We start from the raw sequence: 18,418 nt of genomic DNA on the forward strand, positions 1-18,418 counted from the left end.
CCCAACCTAGTACTCATTGGTCGGCTGTAACTGACCATTAGGAGAGGAGTTTCTAGATCACTTCCCACCTTTTATAGAGTTGAGGAGAGGAGCAGGTTCTGTAGTACTGCCCGAGGGTGACAACACCTCTCCTCCATAGAAACAGTCTGTTGAGTAAATGTTGTCATTGTAGGACAGGAAGCGCGCTACTGGCAGGATCACCAGGGGAAAATAAAGTCAATTAAAAGATAAAACTAAAGCAGCCGCCACATCTGAGGACTGGAAGCTGCAATGTATGACATTGTTATCCTTGGGTTTGGATACACTTGGTTATGATCAGAAGCCGCCGTGCACCTGCAAAGGGTTGACGTGGGGGCACTCGGCTAATGACTGCTGAACGTGGTCCTCGTCAGAACATCTTTCAGACGTTTGCGGTCCTTTTGGCGTTCCTCATTTCGGAGAATAAAAGATTAAAAAGAATATGAATAATCATGGTGTCGGCGTGTAGCACTGCGGTGAATACGGATTTACTTTCCTGCTCGCTGGCGGTTTGCGGTGCAGTCAATGAACATTTATAAGGACTGTTGGTCTGGCGTTAGCTGCGGATTCTGCCGGTTGCCTGGCGACTGGAAACACCACCCCACTGCTCACATATACAGGGAAGGGGCCGCGGTGCAATGAGCGGCGCTGGAATAAGGAAAGGTGATCGCTGGTGTGACGGCATTCTACATGCTGAAGTTTAATCTGCATACATTTTGCCCTCAAAGTGAAATCAGAGGAAGCCATTTCAGTGCAGGAGAGGAGCCGGTACAACTGTGCAAGACTGAAGGAAAGGCCGGAGGACGGATAGAAGAATGAAGGGGAAGGCTGGAGGTCAGGTAGAAGACTGAAGGGGAGGTCTGATTGGAGGCTGGAGGTCAGATAAAAGACTGAAGTGGAGGTCATATAGAAGACTGAAGGGGAGGTCAGATAGAAGACTGAAGGGGAGGCCAGAGGTCAGATAGAAGGCTGAAGGGGAGGACGGAGGTCAGATAGAAGACTGAAGGAGAGGTCATATAGAAGACTGAAGGGGAGGCCGGAGGTCAGATAGAAGACTGAAGGGGAGTTCTGTGATCTGTGCAGCAGTACTGTAAGCCCCGGCAGCTGTGATCGCGCCTTTCAACCCTGAAAAGGGGCAACATCTAGTTGACGAGCAGAATTTCTTCAGAGGACAGCACCGGATCGGAGGGAAGTATTGCTGCAAAAGTTCCATTTATTGTAAAGTCATCACCCAGGACGGACATTATTTTTAATGCAAATAACAAAGTATGACAGAAAGCACTTTTCTTCTACAATGCAGTGTCAGCCGGATGCAGGAGGTAGTAGGGGTAGATGGCTGTGTGCTGCTATGGATTTATTTATAACAGGATGGTAGTAAAAGTGCTTTTATTCTCACTGAACCCCAGTAAAGTGTGGTGCAGTTAGTTATTGCCGCCCTGCGAATGACGATCTCCCTGGTTCAGTAATGTCATCAATGTGCTTTAAGGAGCAATGCTGCCACCTTGTGGTCACAATACAGTACTGCGTCTCCATTCCACTGCCCCCTGTCACATCCCCACACTCCTCCTCTCCTGTACATACTGCCCCCTGTCACATCCCCCACACTCCTCTCCTGTACATACTGCCCCCTGTCATACCCCCCACACTCCTCTCCTGTACATACTGCCAAGTTCATGAGAATCACCAGCAGAGGGAGCCAGACACCACCAGGCAATGAAAACTTTCCCATTTCTACAGTGAGATTTGGCAAAGTAACGAGAAATTTCCTATTGATTTGTGATTGCATTTTTCTATTTCTGTTATTGTATTTAAATTGCGGTATGAAGGTTTCCCACTTCAAGGAGTAATGCGATCAGTGCGCAGTCCCTATGCCGACCTTCCTAAAGTAGATGGAAATGACAATCAATGACATTCAGGGGGTTATTCACAAACCTGCCAGAGGCAGCCGAGTGAATAACCCGGCCGAAGTGAGGTGAGGTGAACGCTGTTCGGCTAATCGCTTCGGCTTGTACGGCGGCAATCAGCCGAACATCGGCTCTGTGCTCTGCGCTCTGCATGTTGGGCTGAGCCTTAGGCCCGATTCACACCTGGGCGTTTTGTAGCGCGTTCGAACGCTCTGCAAAACGCTCAAACACCGAAATCCCAATATTTCCTATGGGTATGGTTCACACCTGGGCGTATTATAGGCCGTATGAACGCGCTACAAAGCGTCCTACGCCCAAAGAAGTACTGGAGCTTCTTTGGGGCGTTTTTGTCGCGCGTTTCCATTAGGATACAGCCAAGTAGCCCTCGGAAACGCGCGTTTGTCGCATGTTTTTTTTACCGCGAATCGCGCGACAAACCAGCATATTCGATACGCCTAGGTGTGAACCCAGCCTAAGTGCAGGAGGACTTCATCTCAGCCGATCCAGCATCTGGATGGGCTGAGCCGACGCTCCGGCACCTCACTCGCTGCCGTTCATCCACATTCTCATAGGGGCCTAACGGTAGCGATTGCATAGCCGAATGCCGCCGAGCGAGATTTGGCTCGGCTATTCTGCTCTGTACCGCCGATGTACCGAGCAGAATCGAAAATAAGTGTAAAGAATGTGAAAAAAAATTTAAAAAGTTGCAACATAATTTTAAAAATGATACAAAATAGGAAACTTAAAAGAAAAGAAAAATATTTTAAAGAAAAGAAAAATAAATAGATTTAAAAAAACAATTGGGCGGAGCAAGCGGTGACAGCTAGCTCCCCCCAACTGTTTCTTATTTGTCGACACCTGCCAGTCTTCAAGCAGGTCGTGGCCAATGAATAACAACTGGGCGGAGCCTGCTGTGATGTCACGGCCGGCTCCACTCAGTTGTTATTGTTTAATGACAGATCAGCGTCCCCAGGTAATTTGGGGACGCTGGTGTGTCATTACAACGGGGCGGAGCCAGCCGTGAGATCTCGGCTGGCTCCGGCCAGCTGTCACGACAGGCTGTTCTCCCCGCTTTGGCTGTCACTTCGGCTCGGTCGAGCCGAAGCATATGCCTTCGGCTCGGCTGAGTCACTCGGCCGCCTTCGGCTGCTGTACGGGCTATTCACTGAACCGAAGGGCCAAAGAGAGCCGAAGGATCAGCCGCAGCCATGTCTGGATCCTTCGGCTCTTTAGTGAGTAACCCCCTTAGTTTGCTCCGTGCCTCAGAACCAATTGTCATTTAAAAATAAAATGCTTTGTTGCATCTCGAGCAGCGATCACAAGTGCAAACGCAACAACATTTTGGGGCATCGGCTGCTCTTATTGAGTCACCTGTGGCCCGCCTTACCCTGGGCGTGTGGGTTCCACACCTACCAACCCTTCCAGCCGCTGCTTTGCTACTATAATTATCCCTTAGGAAGGAAAAAGGAACGTGAGGAAGATAATCCGATAATGGAGCCTGCCCATTGGCTGGGGCAGGATTGAGAAATTGCATGTTCCTCGCACACCCCATCCCGATTAGAGGTGGTGACACGCTTACTATAAAATTCATTACGGGTTCCCAAAGAGCAGAATGCAATGAAGAAGAATCCTCACGCCCAGCCGGGCACCGGGACTGGTTTGCCGGTGAAATCTCCTAATTGTCTAAGCTGCTCGAGTGATTTTATTGGTTTAGGCGTCACATGGACCTCGAGCGACGTTGCATGTGCTTGCTCAAACACTGAAATCTGTCTCTGTATCTTTGTGTTTTTTCTATTGTGTTGTAATTACTAGATTCTGCCAACAGGTGGCAGTGTTATGTATACCGCTTGCATAATGTAATGTTCTATCTAACAGAACAACATGGTTACAATGTCATTTCTTAAATTTGCAGAAGAGTTGTAATATGAGGACTGCATATGTGTACGGTGCATGTACGTGAGTACAAGGACTGCATATGTGTACGGTGCATGTATGTGAGTACAAGGACTGCATATGTGTACGGTGCATGTATGTGAGTACAAGGACTGCATATGTGTACGGTGCATGTATGTGAGTACAAGGACTGCATATGTGTACGGTGCATGTATGTGAGTACAAGGACTGCATATGTGTACGGTGCATGTATGTGAGTACAAGGACTGCATATGTGTACGGTGCATGTATGTGAGTACAAGGACTGCATATGTGTACGGTGCATGTATGTGAGTACAAGGACTGCATATGTGTACGGTGCATGTATGTGAGTACAAGGACTGCATATGTGTACGGTGCATGTATGTGAGTACAAGGACTGCATATGTGTACGGTGCATGTATGTGAGTACAAGGACTGCATATGTGTACGGTGCACAGGGGCGTATCTGCCGCGAGGCAAACAAGGCGTTTGCCTGGAGCGGCAGATTCGCAGAGAGCGGCACCCCAGGTGATACTACTCATGCGGATCACGGATGGGATGACGCGGACCGTCGGCCTGGAGAGTGGACGGCGTGACGGCGCGTACAGACGGCGGGCGGCGTTGATTGCGTGCAGACGGCGGGCGGCGTTGATTCACGGTGAGTCCGTAAGCCGGGGATGGGGGTGTCCTGACAAGGACTGCATATGTGTACGGTGCATGTACGTGAGTACAAGGACTGCATATGTGTACGGTGCATGTACGTGAGTTTGGGCTCAAAAAAACACACTAGGTCTTATTTTCGGGGTAGGTCTTATTTTATTTTTTTTTCATGTACAACAATCCAAAGTTAATCCAAATCCAAATGAAATTATCCAAAATGGCAAAGTTAAGAATGGGGTGATCGGGGCAATCAGGAGCGCCGCACCTTTCCAAGAGCAATTTGGTAACCAGAATGAGCGAAGCGCACTGTCACTATGGATTCCTCACAGGCGGAGTGCATTTGGTATCACTCCGCCTGTGACAGGAGCCGGCGCTATAGAGGAGACATCGGCTTATGCGGCTCTGCTCCCTCCGCTGCCGCCTCGCTTCCTCTAGCGCTGGCTTCGTTGGCACCGCTGATTCTCTCCCCCGGCTTTTCGAGTTCCCCCTCATGCCACCACCGGCCCTGGGAATGGTCACAACCAGGTCTTATTTTGGGGGTGGGTCTTATATTTTAGCAAGATAAGTATATGTGTAAAGTCACTCACACTCCAATAGAATTTCAAGTCAAAAACGGTTTATTGACTCGATTTCTAGCGACGTTTCGGAACAACAGCGGTTCCTTCTTCAGGCAAACAGAATGTGAAACACCACAGCACAAGTGCAGATATATATACATGGTGAGAAAGACAGTGGACCAATCACATGAACACGTGCTCGTCCATGTGGCATAAGCGTTGCCTAGTTAGTTATGCCACATGGACGAGCATTCTCTCCAATCAGGCTGCAGGCCGAGAGAGAGAGACAGTCTCCGTGGAGCTAGAGATCCCGTCCATCTCCACACTTGAATAGTGTTTGGGGCGGAGCTAACTCGGGAGCACATGTGGTAGCTTGCAGCAAGGCCAGAGGCAACATGGCAGCCCATTTAGAACTCTTAAAGGGCCAGATGATCCCGATTGATCTGGGTAATGTCTTACATGTGATGCTTTGTTATATTATGGCGGGAATGCATAGTCTTTCCAGCAACGGAGGGCTTAATATGTGATGGGTGATTGGACCAATCATATGATTGGTCCACTGTCTTTCTCACCATGTACTGTATATATATATCTGCACTTCTACTGTGGTGTTTCACATTCTGTTTGCCTGAAGAAGGAAGAAAGTTGTTCCGAAACGTTGCCATATGACGTGATAGCAATCGAGTCAATAAACCGGTTTTGACTTGAAATTCTATTGGAGTGCGAGTGACTTTACACATACACTTATCTCGGATTGCAGAGGCTTCTGCAGTCACTTTGGCACCCACCCGACTCTAAGGGTATTATTCGGTCAGGAGTGCGATGGGTACACTGGATCTTGGATTATATTTCATCAATTCCCAAAAATAGTACTGGGTCTTATTTGCGGGGAAACACGGTATTTGGCCTCGCTCACCCCCCCATGTCCAGCACATGAACAAAAAGACTCTTCAACGTGTCTCTCTGAATTATTTTAATATGTTGTCAACTATGGGTTGTGGAAACGTATCCCCGATATAAAAGCTCTATTCCTAATGTCACAACAAGGAAAGAATATTATCACCATGCAAAGAAAATCTATTATAAAAGAAAGGAACGAGCTGATGATAGCGTGATAACACAAACTCACAATGCCGGAAAATATCTGCCGAGAACTCCACACCCAAACCAACGCATCAAAAACAAAGTGATCTGCAGTAAATAGAACTCGAGTGACTAGACAAATTGTTGGAAGGTGTTGTACAAGGGCGGGAACAACCCCGTTTGGGTCCTGCTGCTTTCATCCTATGAAAACTATGCATGATGGACTATGCTTATCAATGCAACTTGACGATGATGATAAAGTATTGAGCCAAAATATGTAGACATCTGACAATCCTACATATGAGTTTACTGGACATCCCATTCTAAAACCATGGTCATTAATATGGAGTTGCCCCCATCCCCCCCCCCCCCCCCCACGCCTCCACTAGCCTCAGGTGGCAAAGATTCACGGGACACCACTGGCTCTCATTGCCCTATCTGGCCAATATCAGCAGCAGCTGGGATGCTCCTGGGTAGTAGAATAGTGCTTTCTGAAAGTAATGCAGTCACCAAAGGTTCATGCATGCTCTCTGTCTACTACCCCCCCATGGTCATCAATAGGGAGTTGGCCTTTCCTTGTGGCTATAACATCCTCCACTCTTCTGGGAAGCCTTTCCACAGGAATTTGGAGGGTGTCTGTGGGAATTGGTGCCCATTTCCGAGGTCAGGTATGGATGTTGGATGAGAAGATCTGGCTCACAATCATCCAATTCATCCCAACAGTGTTCAGTAGGGTTGAGGTCAGGGCCCTGTACAGGACACTCAAGTTCTTCCACACCAAGCTGGTCACACCATGTCTTTATGGAGCTGGCTTTGTGCACAGGGGACAGTCATGGTGGAACAAAAAAGGTCCTTCACCAAACTGTTACCACAAAGTTTGAAGAGCACAATTTTCCAAGATGTCTTTGAGTGATGTAGAAATTCATAGAACTAGCAATACTAGTATCGGTATAGGTGCCGATACCGAGTATTTGGGTAAATACTCATACTCGCCCAAATGCTCTGATACTTACCTCCGATACCGGAATCTCTGGTCAGAGGGAGATCTCCCTCTGACCGGCAGTGCTGAGGGAGCATAGAGCTGGCTTCCTTTCCAATCAGAAAGCCGGGCGGTGGGTTATGACCCCCCCTCCCGGCTTCCTGATTGGCTAGGAACTAGGAGCTTCACTTTTTGCTTGGCAGCCTGGCTTCCTGACCAATCAGAAAGCCGGGCGGCACCTTATTACCTGTCGTCCGACTTCCTAATTGCTGAGGAAGACAGGCAGCCTCCACTTTCGATAGAACAGTGGCTTCCCAGGCAATCAGGAAGCCGGGCGACGAGTCATGATCCGCATGATCCAACTTCCTGATAATAGGGGCACATGGCACCGGTATCGGCGAGTACCGCAAAAAAAATATATTGGTACTCGTACTTGATACCGAAAAACTGGTATCAGTGCATACTTTCATAGAACCTTCACACCTGAACTCAATCTTTGTAGGGGTCCCAATTCACCCCAAAGGCGCTCAGAAGGGTTGAGGATAGTGCTCTGTGCAGGACACTTGAGTTCCTCCACACCACCGTGGTCACACCATGTCTTTATGGGGCTGGCTCTGTACACAGGGGACAGTCATGGTGGAACAGAAAAGGTTCTTCACACAACTGTTACCACAAGACTGGAAGAGCCCAATTGTCTACAATGTCTTTATATGATGGAGTATTTACAGAACCTTCACTGAAATATCCAAACTCAATCATTATGATTATTTTGGAAGTCCAACACGCGCATATAGGTTTCCAGAAACACAAATTCACAAATGTGTCTACGTGGTGTCTATAATTATTTGGAGATATAAAACATTATAATCCTGTTTCAATATTTCGTTTTCATTATTAAAGAACGGGATGGAGTTTGTACAACAAAACAATACAATGTACTTTAAAGATTAGGCAATTGGGAGTTCCATGCCTCTGGCGGAAATTGTTCATTATTATACGCAGCAGAGCAGACTCATCGACAAGCTTGCTGGGTCACGTATAACATTGTTATAGAAATGTATTATATAGGGCAAGTCTAAATATATTCATAGGAGACCTTTTGATTTATACATAATAATTATTAGTGTTTGAACAAAGTGTTGGGACTTGCTACGGGACGAGAGGTCTGTAGATACAAAGGGGAATAGAAAGGTGGAGATGGGTGAGGAGAGATGGTATACAGGTTGGGGCCTGGGTGAGGAGGGATGGTATATGGCCTTGGTTCTCAACTGGTGGGTCGCGGCCCCGTGTTCAGTGGGTCACCACATGCCTCCCACTTTTCCAGGTGAGAGGCTCCTCAGCCTCCCCCTAGCGCAGCATAGTCAGTTTTCACACCAAGCAGCCATTCAAAATATGCTGCCCGGTGCAGTGTGTCAGTTTGAGGTGGGGTGGGCTGGGGCTATGGCCGTAAAGGGAGCTCCATCCATACATGCATTGCTTACAGCTCCCTCACGTGTCCTGTAGAGGTGCCTGGACGGAGTGTTGTCACATTCTGGCTCCCGACACTCTACAGGGCACGCAAGGGAGCTGTACCTGCAATGAACATGTGGATGGAGCTCCGTCACAACACAGCAGCCATACTGGATCTCAGGCTGAGGATCCACTCCTGTTCCCGTAAGGTAGGGAGACTGGGTGAATCTTTTAAAAAAAAAAAAAAAGAATACAGTTTTTTTTTGGAGTATGTGTGTGAGACTGTCTGTGGTTGTGTGCGTCTGTAAGTGTATTTGGGGGCCCGTTCAGACTAGTACAGTGCATTAATCACACAGTCACATGTGTTTGCGCACCTTGCCATGCAATCACACCTACCAAGCATTCTGGTGCAGAAGGTGTGTTGCATTGCCATTCAACAGCTTCAGGCTGCCTCATTCATTGATTGCACTTGGCATGCTGCTGCCCATGTGAACAGCTATGATACATTTGAGTGCTTGAAAGTTGACTTGAGATCTGAAATAAGCCCACTGGCAACCGTGACAGATGGCTTGCCTTAAAAGTAACTGTTCTGGGAGACATTAACTTCAATTTCTCTTTAAGGAAAAAAATAAATGGCCCATATGCTTACCTGACTCCATGGTCATGTGGCACACAGAGTGGACCCACAAAGTAGGATTATGCAGAGTGGAATGGTCCTACTTTAGGGGTCCACATCCCTGCTTAGTGATGTGGACAGTTCCCATTGGGTCCAAAGGACAGGACCTCACAAGGTCCCGAAGACCCCAGTGGTGACATGATGATTAGTGAATGCATGGGAGGGACGGGGGTTACCACAAGTTTGCACAGAGATGGGCAGCATTAAATTCATGATTTACGAGTCCCAATTTAATAGTTGGTGGTGGGCAGGTCTATTCTGGGGTCTGGCCGATTAACCTGGGGGGTTTGTTAATGCTGGATGAAAACTCCCAGAGTTTTCATCCAGAAGAAAGAAAGACCTGGGTCCCAAATTCAGGTAAATAAACTGGTGTTCAGCTAGGGTTGGGTGTGACGGGTAGGGAGTTTATGTTTTTTAACCAGAGATTAACTTTACCAGACAGAAGCTGTCAGACAAATATTATCTGTAAGTACTGACTTGTTTTTATATGCAAATGCTTGTTCAGTGACTCACCACATTGTGCATTAAGGAATAACAATTACATAATCACTTTAATCTCAGATCTTTGTCTTTGGCAAGAGAGTGAGATTAAGAAGACAGTATCCAAATACATTTGGAGAGAACTACCTTCTTCAAAATATTAAGCAGTAGGCTCCAGTGCTGGGCCAAGGGGTAGGCTAATGGAGCTTGCCTTGGGTGCTAAAGGACCCCATCACAGCTCTGGTAGGCTCAGAGACACCATCACAGCTCTGGTAGGCTCGGAGACACCATCACAGCTCTGGTAGGCTCATAAGCCCCATCACAGCTCTGGTAGCCTCAGAGATCCCATCACAGCTTTGGTAGGCTCAGAAACCCCATCACAACTCTGGTAGGCTCAGAGACCCCATCACAGCTCTGGAAGGCTCAGAGACCCCATCACAGCTCTGGAAGGCTCAGAGACCCCCTCAAAGCTCTGGAAGAATCAGAGACCCCATCACAGCTCTGGTAGGCTCAGAAACCCCATCATAGATCTAGTAGACTGAGAGACCCCATCACAACTCTGGTAGGCTCAGAGACTACATCACAAATCTGGTAGGATCAGAGATCCTATCACAGCTCTGGTAGGTTCAAAGACCCCATCACAGCTCTGGAAGGCTCAAAGACCCCATCACAGCTCTGGAAGGATCAGAGACCCCATCAAAGCTCTGGAAGGATCAGAGACCCCATCAAAGCTCTGGAACGATCAGAGACCCCATCACAGCTCTGGTAGGCTCAGAGCCCCCATCACAACTCTAGTAGGCTCAGAAACCCCATCATAGATCTGGTAGACTGAGAGACCCCATCACAGCTCTGGTAGGCTCAGAGACTCCATCACAAATCTGGTAGCTTCAGAGATCCCATCACAGCTCTGGTAGGCTCAGAGACCCCATCACAGCTCTGGTAGGCTCAGAGACCCTATCACAGCTCTGGAAGGCTGAGAGACCCCATCAAAGCTCTGGAAGGATCAGAGACCCCATCACAGCTCTGGTAGGCTCAGAGCCCCCATCACAACTCTAGTAGGCTCAGAAACCCAATCATAGATCTGGTAGACTGAAAGACCCCATCACAGCTCTGGTAGGCTCAGACACTCCATCACAAATCTGGAAGGCTCAGAGATCCCATAACAGCTCTGGTAGGCTCAGAGACTGCATCACAGTTCTGGTAGGCTCAGAGACCCCATCACAGCTCTGGTAGGCTCAGAGACCCCATCACAGCTCTGGTAGGCTCAGGGACCCCATCACAGCTCTAGTAGGCTCAGAGACCCCATCACAGCTCTGGTAGGCTCAGACATTTATTAAATAAATGCTTGATTTACTGAATGAACCTTATATAGTTAATGTGTGTCTGATAAAAAAATCAATACCCAGATCTTGAACTCGCTTCAGGGCCAGTAATACCCACCTTCACATTGCCCCCTCGTCTGTGAAGGTTCTCATCCATCCAGGTCATGGTGTCTGTAAAAAATAAATCAAGGCAACTGGACTTGCTGTATTTTTCTCAAAGATATTTCGCTGGTCATCTGACTAGCTTTCTCAATTCAGAATTCACTTCTGGACTGACCCAGACACTTCCCATTGGGTCCATCAGACAGGACCTTACAATGTTCTGAAGACCCCAGTGGTGCCATGATGATTAGATGTCCAGCAAAACGTCTTCAAGAAAAATACGGCAAGTCCAGTTGCCTTGGTGTATTTTTTTTTACAGATACCGCTCCCTTACAACTCTCACTTCCGCTTTAGCCGCCATGAAACACCAGCTGCTTCCGGGTATAAGGCAGTGCTTGGGCCGAGCAGGCATGAACACTATAACATGGCAGAGGGTTGGTGACACCATTGCTCCCTGAAAGCAAAGAAGTCAGCCATCACTGGGTATTTTGCAGCACCTGCAATGGAGGAACGGTTGATGGGGGAGTAATGTTAAGGCGAGGATAAATGGATCTATGGGTAAGCTTGGTCAGAAAGGTCACCTACCCCGTGGCCCATACTGCTCAGTAATCTTTATATACAGTACATGGGGTTTGCAGTGCTCATGTATGATGTCAGTAGAGAATTGTGGATCCAGTACAATCAGTAGTGCAGTACACATACATACATACATTACATTCTCTGCTCATTATGACCATTCCTACATAAACAGTGTGTGCTGGCACATCAGATGATTGTAATGTTGCTTAGGTTGCATGTAAAGATGTTACGCAATTGTGTTTTAGTTTTTCTTGAGACATAGTACACGGCAAAGCCGTCTAGAGACATTCTGTTCTCGGAGACAGATTTAAGGAACTGAAAAATATCCTTAGCACCGAGGTTTTTGGAAGGCCTTGACCAAGTCCATGTCTGGGTCTTTTTATAGTTAACAAGCTTAAGGTTTTTTTTCTGTTTAGATGTTGACTTCAAAACCAATAACACATTACAGACATTCCTCGGTTACCGACTTACCGGCTTTGCGACCACTCGCACTTATGACGAACCGCCGATCGACCTCTGACCTTGCGCGTCAGTGCGACGTGTCGCCGGCGGAAGTGATGTCCTCCGATTTTCACTGCGGGTCCCGGTAAGTATATTCATTGCCCGATGTACAGTACACTGTTCGGTACTGTACATCTGCAACGCTATACAGTACTGTACTAATGCACTACAGTACTGTATAGAGTTCCTCACTTAACGACCAATCCGTTTAACGACCCGGTCGTAGGAACGGAACTCGGTCGTTAAGTGAGGAATACCTGTATTGTGTTACGATTCTGATAGATACCCGATATGTGGGAGTGACAACCAAACCTTCTCCTGGCAGTCAATAAAGGAGAACTATGGGATAAGTGTTTTTCCACATACTTCTCCTTAGGGTCACGGGAGGACACAAACTAGCTTCCTCCCGTGACCCAAAGCTCAGTATACTGCGAGCTACAGCTCGCGGTATACTGAGACCGCCGGCGCCGCCGCAGCCCTGGATGGATCCCGATATTACTGTCAAGATCCACCCAGCTGCGTGATTGACAGCTGGCTCTGCCTATCGAGAGGCAGAGCCAGCTGTACCCGCCCCCTCCCCAGTCCGTTCCCCCAGTCAGCGCTGGAGGATCGGAAAGGGGAGGGATCCCTGCAGGGAGCCGAGAGTGACAGTCACAGCTCTCTGCAGGGACAGGATCGAGAACTGAGCGAGCGACGGTATGTGTTCGCTCACTTCCCGATCTATTGAGCCGACGTGTGACAGTTTAATTGTCACACGTCGGCTCGAACTATGAGGCTGAGTGATTTTCACTCAACTCATAGTTCACCTTTAACCACAACACTCCCCCCACCTACTATTTGCAAAATCTGCTATATAAGTTTGTGGACACCTGACCTTCATACCTGTATGAGCTCCATTTCAAAATGGTGGCCATTTAAAGGGAGATGCCCCCTCTTTGTAGCTATAACAACCTCAACTGTCCTAGGAAGGCTTTCCACAAGATTTTGGAGGGTTTGTAAGAGAAATTGTGCTCATTCAGCCAACAGAGCATTTGTGAGGTCAGGTACTGATGTTGGATGAGAAGACCTATCTCTTAGTTGGGGTTCCAATTCATCCCAAAGGTGTTCAGTAGGGATGAGGTCAGGGCTCTGTGCAGGACTCTCCAGTTCCTTCACATCAAACTGGTCAAACCATGTCTTTATGGAGCTGGCTTTGTACACAGGGGACCGTCATGTTCAGTAGGGTTGAGGTCAGGTGTAAGATACTTACCTGCAAGATGGGCTCCTTCTCAAAAATATGCACGCACACAAGTATGCAATCCATTGCCCAAAGTTCCTGGAAAACGCGCTTTTGCGCGTAAACGCGCTCATACGGGAACGTTTATGCACAATAGCACATGTACATGAGCAGAAACGTGCTCCTTAGCGTACAGGTGCATGCTCATTAGCGTGCATACTATCCTATTTAAACAGACATGAAGCCATGACCGAGTTGCTGAGTGGTCTTCAGCTTGTCCCTGTGTGCTCTGTACTCTGTTCCTGTATCCCGAGGTCCTGTGTACGAACCCGGCTTGTGACCATTTGACTCTTCTTCCTCCTTCTGATTCGGCACCTCGGCTCTCTGATCTGCTGTGTATGACCCTGGCTTATGTTTCCTGACCCTGCTCCTGATCTGTGATTCAGCACCTCAAGACTGGGTTCCCTGTGTATGACCTCGCCTTGAACCTGACTTCCCTCCTGGTCTGCCGCTTGGTGGATCGCTCCATCAGCATCCTGAGCAACGACTTCCTGCCAGTGCTTCCTTGGCCTCACCCCCGTTGCCTGCTCTGGTTTCAAGAGGTCCCGGTGTCATCTCGGTCCTGCCGATTCACCAGCTGGTCCAACGCACTGAAGTGCCTCATCAAGAACTGGCCAGCCACCACTATCGGCACCTGTGCTCCGCTCTGTCCTTACATCCCCTGTCACTACTTCCAGAGGTGTTGGACGAGAGGTGCACGGGCAGCCCCCTTCTCAGCTGAGTCTCCAGTCAGGTACGTGATATCAGGACTGTACAGGATACCCGAGTTCCTCCACCCCAGTCTGGTCACACCATGTCTTTAAGGAGCTCGGACTGTAAAATGAAGCGGTCTCCGCTTTTACGGCTAGAAGATCATCCTCTCTTCTGGAAAGACTTTCAACAAGATTCTGGAGTGTCTGCGTGAATTTGTGCTCATTTGTGAATGCGTTCCAATTCATCCCAAAGGTGTTCAGTAGGGTTGAGGACAGGGCTCTGTGCAGGACACTCGAGTTCCTCCACACCAAACTGGTCACACCGTGTCTTTATGAAGCTGGCTTTGTACACAGGGGAGTCATGTTCAGTAGGGTTGAGGTCAGGGCTCAGTGCAGGACCTTCGAGTTCCTCCACACCAAGCTGGCCACACCATGTCTTTATAGAGCTGGCTTTGTACACAGGGGACAGTCGTGTTGAGTAGGGTTGAGGTCAAGGTGCTGTGAAGGACACTAAATTTTCTCCACACCAAACTGGTCATATTATGTCTTTATGAAGCTAACTTTGTACACAGGGGACAGCCATGGGGGAACAGAAAAGGGTCTTCACCAAACTTTTACCGCAAGGTTGGAAGAGCACAATTGTCTACAATGTTTTTGTATGATGGAGTATTAACAGAACCTTCACTGGAATCACCTCAATTCAGTCATCAATTCAGTCATTTGGAGGGGGATCCACATACTTTTGGTCATAAAGGTAGGTGTGATGGTCACGTATCCACAAACCCTCCGCCATGTAGTGTATACTTAGAGCAAACTTATCCGTAGATTATCCTCGGCAATAATTTCAGCCTATGGAGTGTCCTTCACTCAAGGTAAAAACCTAACATTGTAAGTGCTCACACATATAATAATAATATCAACAAGAAATGAACTTTCAAATACCTTGGCATTAGGTATGGATTATCTTGGCGGGAGGGATGCAGCTCAACCCTTCAGAACTGGTCCAGGGTCAAACAATGTTATTTTCTTCCATTCCTGGAAGGCAGCATAACATGTTAACTCCACGCAATGCACTGTTCTTAGCAGCATCCTTCTTGTCTGTATCAGATGTACCACACAGCCCCTCTACTGCACCGCGATACCATATGTATCATGTTGGCATATATGTCAATCCACTCATGCAATGTATGTCTCAACTATTTTTTCCCACTGAACCCAAATTGCTACTGGCCAGAGACTGAACAAGGGTGGGTTTGGATGACCATTGTCTCTTGTACTGTTACTCACCTAAGCCATCGGCACCAAAACCTTGCTGTAGGGGTTCTGCTGTCTCCCAAAGGTACATAGGCATTGACCACCAAAGTAAGGGGCAAAACACTGACCGCCAAAATAGGGAGGCACATCTGCACTGACAAATTATCTAAGGGGCCCTTCTCCATTGACTATCCAATGTAAGGAGGCCCGTTTCTACTGGCCATCGATGTAAGGACAACCGCTTCACTGCTAACGATATAAGGAGACCTTCTCCACTGACCACCAATCTAAGCAGGCCCGTTTCTACTGGCTATCGATGTAAGGACAACCGCTCTACTGACCACCACTGTAAGGGGCCCTTCTCCATTGACCACCAATGTAAGGAGGCCCGTTTCTACTGGCCATCGATGTAAGGACAACCGCTTCACTGCTAACGATATAAGGAGACCTTCTCCACTGACCACCAATCTAAGCAGGCCCGTTTCTACTGGCTATCGATGTAAGGACAACCGCTCTACTGACCACCACTGTAAGGGGCCCTTCTCCATTGACCACCAATGTAAGGAGGCCCGTTTCTACTGGCCATCGATGTAAGGACAACTGCTCCACTGACTACCAATGTAAGGAGACCTTCTCCACTGACCACCAATGTAAGGAGACCTTCTCCACTGACCACCAATGTAAGGAGGTCCATTTCTACTGGCCACCGATGTAAGGACAACCTCTCCACTGACTCCCAATGTAAGGGGCCCTTCTCCCAATGATCATGAGTGCAAGGGGGAGCTTCATGGACCACCAAGAGACCTTCTCCACTGACCACCAATGTAAGGAGGTCCATTTCTACTGGCCACCGATGTAAGGACAACCTCTCCACTGACTCCCAATGTAAGGGGCCCTTCTCCCAATGATCATGAGTGCAAGGGGGAGCTTCATGGACCACCAATGTAAATGGCCCTTCCCACTGGCCACCATATTTCTCCAAATTTCAATGTGAAATCTCCTGAATCTGAGTGAGAGTTGTGAGCGCACACCCAGGAGCTGAGAGACTTCACCCCTAAGTGCTGCATGAATTATGTTTCTGGTAACTTTGCTCTTTGACTCCATTTAAGTTTTGGTGACAGGACACATAGGAGTCTATGTATACTATGTATAATGTACAGTGACAGGACACATAGGAGTCTATGTATAATGTACAGTGACATGACACATAGGAGTCTATGTATACTATGTATAATGTACAGTGACAGGACACATAGGAGTCTATGTATACTATGTATAATGTACAGTGACAGGACACATAGGAGTCTATGTATACTATGTATAATGTACAGTGACAGGACACATAGGAGTCTATGTATACTATGTATAATGTACAGTGACAGGACACATAGGAGTCTGTGTATGTATAATGTACAGTGACAGGACACATAGGAGTCTATGTATGTATAATGTACAGTGACAGGACACATAGGAGTCTATGAATGTATAATGTACAGTGACAGGACGCATAGGGGTCTATGTATGTATAATGTACAGTGACAGGACACATAGGAGTCTATGTATGTATAATGTACAGTGACAGGACACATAGGGGTCTATGTATGTATAATGTACAGTGACAGGACACATAGGAGTCTATGTATGTATAATGTACAGTGACAGGACACGAGTCTATGTATGTAATGTACAGTGACAGGACACATAGGAGTCTATGTATGTATAATGTACAGTGACAGGACACATAGGGGTCTATGTATGTATAATGTACAGTGACAGGACACAAAGGGGTCTATGTATGTATAATGTACAGTGACAGGACACATAGGAGTATCTTTATATGTAGGAATGACACATTGCAGTACTATTATATAGTATTTGTGGTAATAATGATAGTTTGTTTCTTTTCTGGTGTTATATAAAAGTCTCCTCAGAGTTGGGACGATCCTGTGAGCGGCAAACACACCTCTCCTGACAGAGTGGGGAGGGCTGACACCGACTATACAGAGTCCACTCAGCTTCTATCACCTCACAGCACCCTGCATCACCTCACAGCACCCTGCATCCCCTGATAGCACCCTGCATCCCCTCACAGCACCCTCTATCCGCCAGAAACTTTCCTCCCCCCGCCATGTCGGAGGAGGGTTGCCGTTCTCCTATCGGCCTGGACTGCTGCAGCTGCTGCCTGGACCTCGCCAACCGAGAGGAGCCCGAGGACAACAACAACCCGCTCAGCCCGACCACCGTCAGCCATTTCCGCGCCCTGAGGGACCGGCTGGTGCTGGAGGACCCGGACCGGCTGAGCCGAATGATGAGGCAGGACTCCCTGGAACCGGTCGTCAGGGACCCCAGCTACCTCCTCAGCCAGGGACTGTGCGAAAGCAACATCGACCGCACCATGCTGTCCATCCTGCTCTTCTTCCACAGGTAGGTGCCCTCCGCTGTGCGGACAGAATAACGGTGTCCGGACTTTATATGCATGAAGAGAAAGTCGCTTTGTTTTAATTTTGGGTGAAGTTGAGAAAGGGTTAACCCCTTTCTTAACTAGGCAGAGAAGGGACGTATTCGCAGGGATCACCTTTTTCTTGTTTAAAAGTCATTTCTGGCAGTCATGTATGGGCAGGCAGTTTGAGGTCTCCGGCAGTCTTCTGTCACATACTGAATGTTATGGGAGCTGTCAGGGGCCACAGGTTTAGGGAGAATGTTTGTATTGCAGCAATGATTTTTTTTTTAACCACTTGAAGGCCATAGTGTTTCACCCCCTTCCTGGCCAGGCCATTTTTCAGTATTCAGCGCTGCGGTACTTTGACTGATGTTTATTCCGTCATGCAACGCTTTACTGAAACGATTTTCATACCATTTTTTGGGGACAGATAGAGCTTTCTTTTGGTGGCTTTTATTATCTCCTGTTAGAGCTCTGAGCAGACGTCCATCTGGCCGTTCACAAACGGCCATGGACGTAAGGTAGTTAAATT

The sequence above is a fragment of the Nanorana parkeri genome, unplaced genomic scaffold (genome assembly GCF_000935625.1).
Source record: "Nanorana parkeri isolate BGI_ZX_2015 unplaced genomic scaffold, ASM93562v1 scaffold740, whole genome shotgun sequence".
Lineage (NCBI taxonomy): Eukaryota > Metazoa > Chordata > Amphibia > Anura > Dicroglossidae > Nanorana > Nanorana parkeri.